Source organism: Homarus americanus, unplaced genomic scaffold, assembly GCF_018991925.1.
Source record: "Homarus americanus isolate GMGI-L3 unplaced genomic scaffold, GMGI_Hamer_2.0 scaffold30239, whole genome shotgun sequence".
In the NCBI taxonomy this organism is placed as follows: Eukaryota; Metazoa; Arthropoda; class Malacostraca; order Decapoda; family Nephropidae; genus Homarus; species Homarus americanus.
Window position 1 is genome coordinate 1 of NW_024756944.1, and position 6,742 is coordinate 6,742.

Here is a 6,742-nt window from a genome sequence, read left to right on the forward strand (position 1 = left end):
CTGTACCTACACGAACAAAAAATCCGCTGCTTTCCACTAAAATCATAGACGTGTATAGCGAAGAGACCCACAAACAGGCTAATTAACAAACAAACAAACAAACAGATTGAGAGGATAAACGCTCGCCTCCTGAAATACGAGTCGCTGTCCCAGTGGCGCAATCGGTTAGCGCGCGGTACTTATACGACAGTGTCTGAGCCATGCCGAGGTTGTGAGTTCGAGCCTCACCTGGGACATTACTTTTGGGATTCTCGTGAAACTTGACGCTTTAGGTTTAAGGAGGCGTTTACCCGACTTTATTAAAAATTTCATAACCACAGGACATTTGCTGTCAAACTTTCGAAAAATAACGTAAAGTCGGACATATTTGTCCAAGAAAACGGGGTACCACAGGGCAGCATTCTCGGTCCTGTTTTATTTCTAATTACAATGAATGAGTTTCCGTCATTAGCTCCCGTGCCACGAGGAATTAAGATCTCCCTCTTCGCCGACGATTGTACGTTGTGGTCGCAATGATAGCTAGTCAACTATGGGGATGCAGGAAGCTCTTGCTGCCGCTCAGCAGTGAGTTTTAAGATTCTCGATGGCTAAAACAATGGGAGATGATTTAACTCGATAAAAAATTCCCTTTTTAAAGCCAGCACTCCATTTGTATAATACTCCTACTGTCTTTCAAAATTCAGTTAAATTTCTAGGCCTAACTTGACAAACGCCTCACATGGAGACAGCATGTTAAAAACATGATAAATAAAACCTCCAATTCAACTAACATTCTGAATTACCTATCGGGTAAATCATAAGGAGTCGATAGGAAGTCCTTATTAATATTGTATAAGTCCCTAATTAGATCTAAAATGGGTTATGGAGCACAGGTGTATGCATCTGTATGCAACAATACTTTACTCTCCAAACTGACAGTCATTCAAAACAAATGCCTCCGTATCAGTCTTTGAGCACTCAGATGCACGAGGGTTTTCAAGACTAGAGGTAGAGGCGAACATCCCTGTATTACAACAGAGAAGGGAGTACCTAACTTTGTCTTACGGGTGAAAGGTGTCAAGGAAGCATGAGAACTCCCACACCGTTTGGAGTCCCCTGGCCCACGGTGGCTATGAATTCCTTGCCGGGGACAAATTCCTTTGCCGCCTGCCTCTGCTCCTTAACAACACTAACTGGGGTGTCGTTAAATGACACAGACAATCTTGTGACAAGTAATATTCCATCTTGGGAAGTCAGGAGAACATTTGTACCCCAAAGAAGAAGCAGGAAGAGATATGCATTGATTCATGGAGCTCCTCCTGGTATTTCAGGACCACGTCCGTCTATTTACAGACAGGTCCAAGACTGATACTACCGTCGGTGAAGGCATCTGGTCAGAAAACTATCAATCAAGATATCGTTTGCCAGACCACACAACAGTGTTCACCACTGACAAGATGCCATGTCAGCTCTTCAAGCAATTACAAGTAGCCAAACAGATACAAATGCAATACAGGGCAACAATATTAATAAACTCCACTCAACTAACAAATATATTTGTCTGGTGTTGGTGCCCGGATATTACAACAATGAAAGGGCAGACCGATTAGCCAAATCCTCCTTGGAACTTAGGTGGAGAGTGTTCTACCAGCACACGATGGCCCTGGAGTGTTTTACCAACACACAGTGGTTCTGGAGAGTGTTATACCGGCACACAGTGGCCCTGCAGACTATTATACCAGTACACAGTGGGCCCGGGGTGTAATACCAGTGCACAGTGGTTCTGGAGAGTGCTATACCAGCACACGGTGGTCCTGGAAAGTGTTATACTAGCACATAGTGGTCCTGGAGAGTGTTATACCGGCACACAGTGGTCCTGGAGTGTTATACCAGTACACAGAAGACCTGGAGAGTGTTATACCAGCACACAGTGGGCCTGGGGTGTTATACCAGCACACAGTGGGCCCAGGCTATAACAACAACAGCACACAGTGGTCCTGAGAGTGTCATACCGGCACACAGTGGTCCTGGAGTGTTATACCAGTACACAGAAGACATGGAGTATACCAGCACACAGTGGCCCTGGGGTGTTATACCAGCACACAGTGGGCCAAGAGTGTTATATCAAAACACAGTGGTCCCGGAGTGTTATACCAGCACACAGTGGTTCTGGAGAGTGCTATACCAGCACACGGTGGTCCTGGAGAGTATAATACCAGCACACAGTGGTCCTGGAGAGTTATACCAGCACACAGTGGTCCTGGAGTGTGTTATACCAGCACACAGTGGTCCTGGAGTGTTATACCAGCACACAGTGGTCTTGGAGTGTGTTATACCAGCACACAGTGGTCCTGGAGATATACCAGCACACGGTGGTCCTGGAGAGTATAATACCAAGCGGTCACACAGTGATCCCGGAGTTATACAAGCACACAGTGGTCCTGAGTGTGTTATACCAGCACACAGTGGTCCTGAGTGTGTTATACCAGCACAGCCAGGTCCCCGAGAGAAGGAAAATGGCACACACAGTGGTCCTGGAGAGTGTTATACCAGCACACAGTGGTCCAGGAGAAGGTAGCAGTAGGAGGGGGTTGGCAGGGGTCACAGTGGGTGTGGGATGAGTTATGGAGGAAGACAATATAGAGTGTACCCGAGTGTGTGTGTGTGAGTGTGTGTGATTTTTGTGTGCGTAAATGTGTGTACATGTGTTAATTTTGTGTGTGTGTGTGTGTATGTTGAAAGCCTTAGTAATATGTAAATCTCGGGATATATCATTTCTTCCATCACACAAAACGATTCAGTATGCAGGTTGGTGTGTATAAACTCTCACATGTTCAGGACAACTCGTGTGTGTGTCAACAAAAAATAAACCTTTTCCCGCCTTTTCGACACTTTTTCCTTCCCCGTCAGGTGTATAGATTGGTTGTAACATGGCGGCGAGTGTGTCTCAGTTTTTACCTGTCACTGTTTTTGTGAGTATGAATGAATTTGTGTACGTGTGTCTCAATGATTGTGTGTGTGTGTGTGTGTGTGTGTGTGTGTGTGTGTGTGTGTGTTCTTGCTACCTGCTAAAATTTATGCATTTGTCACTGGCTGGTAAAGTATTTGTTACAATTGACGTGTTATTCTTTTAGATAATGCATACATACTGTATATAATAACCTAACCAAACCAACCAAGCCTGACCTAACCTAACCTAACCAACCTAACCTAACCAACCTAACCAACCTAACTTAACCTAAAATATAATAATCTAAACAACCTATCCTAACCAACCCAACATAAAATAACCTAACCAACCCATCAAATCGAACAAAGTAATCTAACCAACCTAACCTAACCACCACAATCTAACCTAACATAAAATAACCTACTGAACCTAACCAAAAAATTTAATCAACCTAACCTAACTAACCCACCCTATAATGAGGGGGATCTTATATAGAAGATAAAGGAAGAATATTTAGTTGTAGAAATGTTTGACTGGGTATTATATTCACAGGGGAAATCTTCTAAACACCAACTCTAAATACAGCTATTTATTAGTTAACTCAATGACACAGACACATAAATAGATCATTATATTTACGTTACTGGACACTGACTCTCGGATACAAACATGAAATGGATACACTTCCCACCGTAAGTAACTCACCCGAGTGGATCGCTCTGACAATGAGTCACGTGTCACCTGAGGGAGGCTGAGCGGCTGGGGAAGCTGCAGGTGCTGCTGGACTATGTCTCTTATATGAATCAAACCATTATGCATATTTAATTACAATTTTTACTTTTTTATATATAATCGGACAGAAACCTGTCAGTTGAACAGAGAGAACCGTAGACTAAACATGTACAGTCACCTACATAAGTCCTGTTGCGTCCTGAACCACGAACCCGAGATTCGAGATTCAGACTGATGAAACCGAAGCCTATTATAGTATTATATCCCAGCCTAATATATCCCAGCCTAATATATCCCAGCCTAATATATCCCAGCCTAATATATCCCAGCCTAATATATCCCAGCCTAATATATCCCAGCCTAATATATCTCAGCCTAATATATCCTAGCCTAATATATCCTAGCCTAATATATCCCAGCAAAATATATCCCAGCCTAATATATCCCAGCATAATATATCCCAGCATAATATATCCCAGCCTAATATATCCCAGCCTAATATATCCCAGCATAATATATCTCAGCCTAATATATCCTAGCCTAATATATCCTGTTTCCAATATATCCCAGCATAATATATCTCAACCTAATATATCCTAGCCTAATATATCCCAGCATAATACATTCCAGCCGAATAATATCCCAGCATAATATATCCCAGCATAATATATCCTAGCCTATATTCAGCCCAATATATCCCAGCATAATATATCTCAGCCTAATATATCCCAGCCTAATATATCCCAAAGCATAATATAATCCCAGCCTAATATATCCTAGCCTAATATATCCCAGCCTAATATATATCCTGTAGCCTAATATATCCCAGCATAATATATCCCAGCCTAATATATCCCAGCATAATATATCCCAGCCTAATATATCCCAGCGTAATATATCCCAGCATAATATATCCCAGCCTAGTATATCCTAGCCTAATATATCCCAGCCTAATATATCCCAGCGTAATATATCCCAGCATAATATATCCCAGCCTAATATATCCCAGCATAATATATCCCAGCATAATATATCTCAGCCTAATATATCCTAGCCTAATATATCCTAGCCTAATATATCCCAGCCTAATATACATCCCAGCCTAATATATCCCAGCCTAATAATATATCTCAGCCTAATATATCCTAGCCTAATATATCCCAGCCTAATATATCCCAGCCTAATATATCCTGGTAGCCTAATATATCCCAGCATAATATCCCAGCCTAATATATCCCAGCATAATATATCTCAGCCTAATATATCCTAGCCTAATATATATCCCAGCCTAATATATCTCAGCCTAATATATCCCAGCCTAATATATCCCAGCCTCATATATCCCAGCCTAATATATCCCAGCATAATATATCTCAGCCTAATATATCCTAGCCTAATATATCCCAGCATAATACATCCCAGCCTAATATATCCTAGCCTAATATATCCCAGCATAATATATCTCAGCCTAATATATCCCAGCCTAATATATCCCAGCATAATATATCTCAGCCTAATATATCCTAGCCTAATATATATCCCAACCTCTATCCCATCCTTATATGTCCCACTATAATATATCCAGCCTTATATATCCCAACCTCTATCCCACCCTTATATGTCCCACTATAATATATCCAGCCTTATATATCCCAACCTCTATCCCACCCTTATATGTCCCACTATAATATATCCAGCCTTATATATCCCAACCTCTATCCCACCCTTATATGTCCCACTATAATATATCCAGCCTTATATATCCCAACCTCTATCCCACCCTTATATGTCCCACTATAATATATCCAGCCTTATATATCCCAACCTCTATCCCACCCTTATATGTCCCACTATAATATATCCTAGCCTAATATATATCCCAACCTCTATCCCACCCTTATATGTTCCACTATAATATATCCAGCCTTATATATCTCACCCTCTATCCCATCCCTTACACAAGCAGCTTCCGGCTGTCTGATTAAATATGGGCAGGTATTACCAGATCATATGAATGTGATATATTTAAAACTGGGAGCAGCTGGTGCCTGTTGGAATAAATATTTCCGTGTTCTCTTAAAGCCGATTTGGATCAGCTAATATATACCTACATATTTGTCAGCCAATAAACCTCATGTCCACTAAAACAGACGCGCCATGTTGGATTTGATTTGAAAAACAAAAACAAAAAACAATCTGCTTTATATCTATATTCATGTTTTTTTTTTACAACCTTCCCGTACATTTTTAATGTCACTTTGTAAAGAAAAAATAAATAAACCATATTCTTCACAACTGCGTTTTCTGTGCATCTGCAATAACATAATTAGTGTAAAACTGACATATAAATCAGACACGTCCAATTTTCTTTGAACTGTTTGATATTTGTTTATGAGTTTATTCCGATGATTGTTCTTTGGGGGAGACTTTTTCCAATATTTTAAATGAAATTCGAAAAGTCAAATGCCATAACAGCCTAGACATAGTAGTGAACGTTTCTCAAGGGTATTTGATCAATGACTAGGGCGATGATAATACTTAAGCCATAGATAAGGAACCATTAGTTTTATATTGAATGCGTGTCTTTGAGTCTCCCTCAGCGCCACCCTTCTCGTTTTCCATAAGGAGGACTATACAAGACAATGATAGTTAACCTGTGCTATAGGTGATATGTGTATAACACTTAAAAGACTTCTTCTTTTTATATCTCAGGTTATTAATTCCACTTTGTATATATATTTGTTTTGCTTGTTAAAACAGTCATTATGGGACAAATGACCTTAATTTAACCCCTTGGGTATGATGACTTAACCCCTGGAGTATGATGACTTAACCCCTGGAGTATGATGCCTTAACCCCTAGGGTATAATGATTTAACCCCTTGAGTAGGATGATTTAACCCATGAGTACAATGAACTAAACACTTGAGTGTGGTATCTTAACCCCAAGAGTTCGATGACTTAACCCCTTGAGTACGATTACTTAAACCTTTGAGTAATATTACTTAAACCTTAGAGTACGATTATTTAATCCTTGAGTACGATGAATTAACCCCCAAAGTACGATGGATTGGGTACGATA

The 6,742-nt window shown here is 40.5% G+C and overlaps 1 non-coding gene across 1 annotated transcript; it reads left to right on the forward strand.

Moving 5' to 3' along the window:
• The first annotated feature begins 146 nt into the window (after positions 1–146).
• Trnai-uau lies at positions 147–236 on the forward strand. The gene is given in 2 exon segments: positions 147–184; positions 201–236. It is a non-coding gene; the product is annotated as a tRNA-Ile (tRNA).
• Positions 237–6,742: the final 6,506 nt, after the last annotated feature.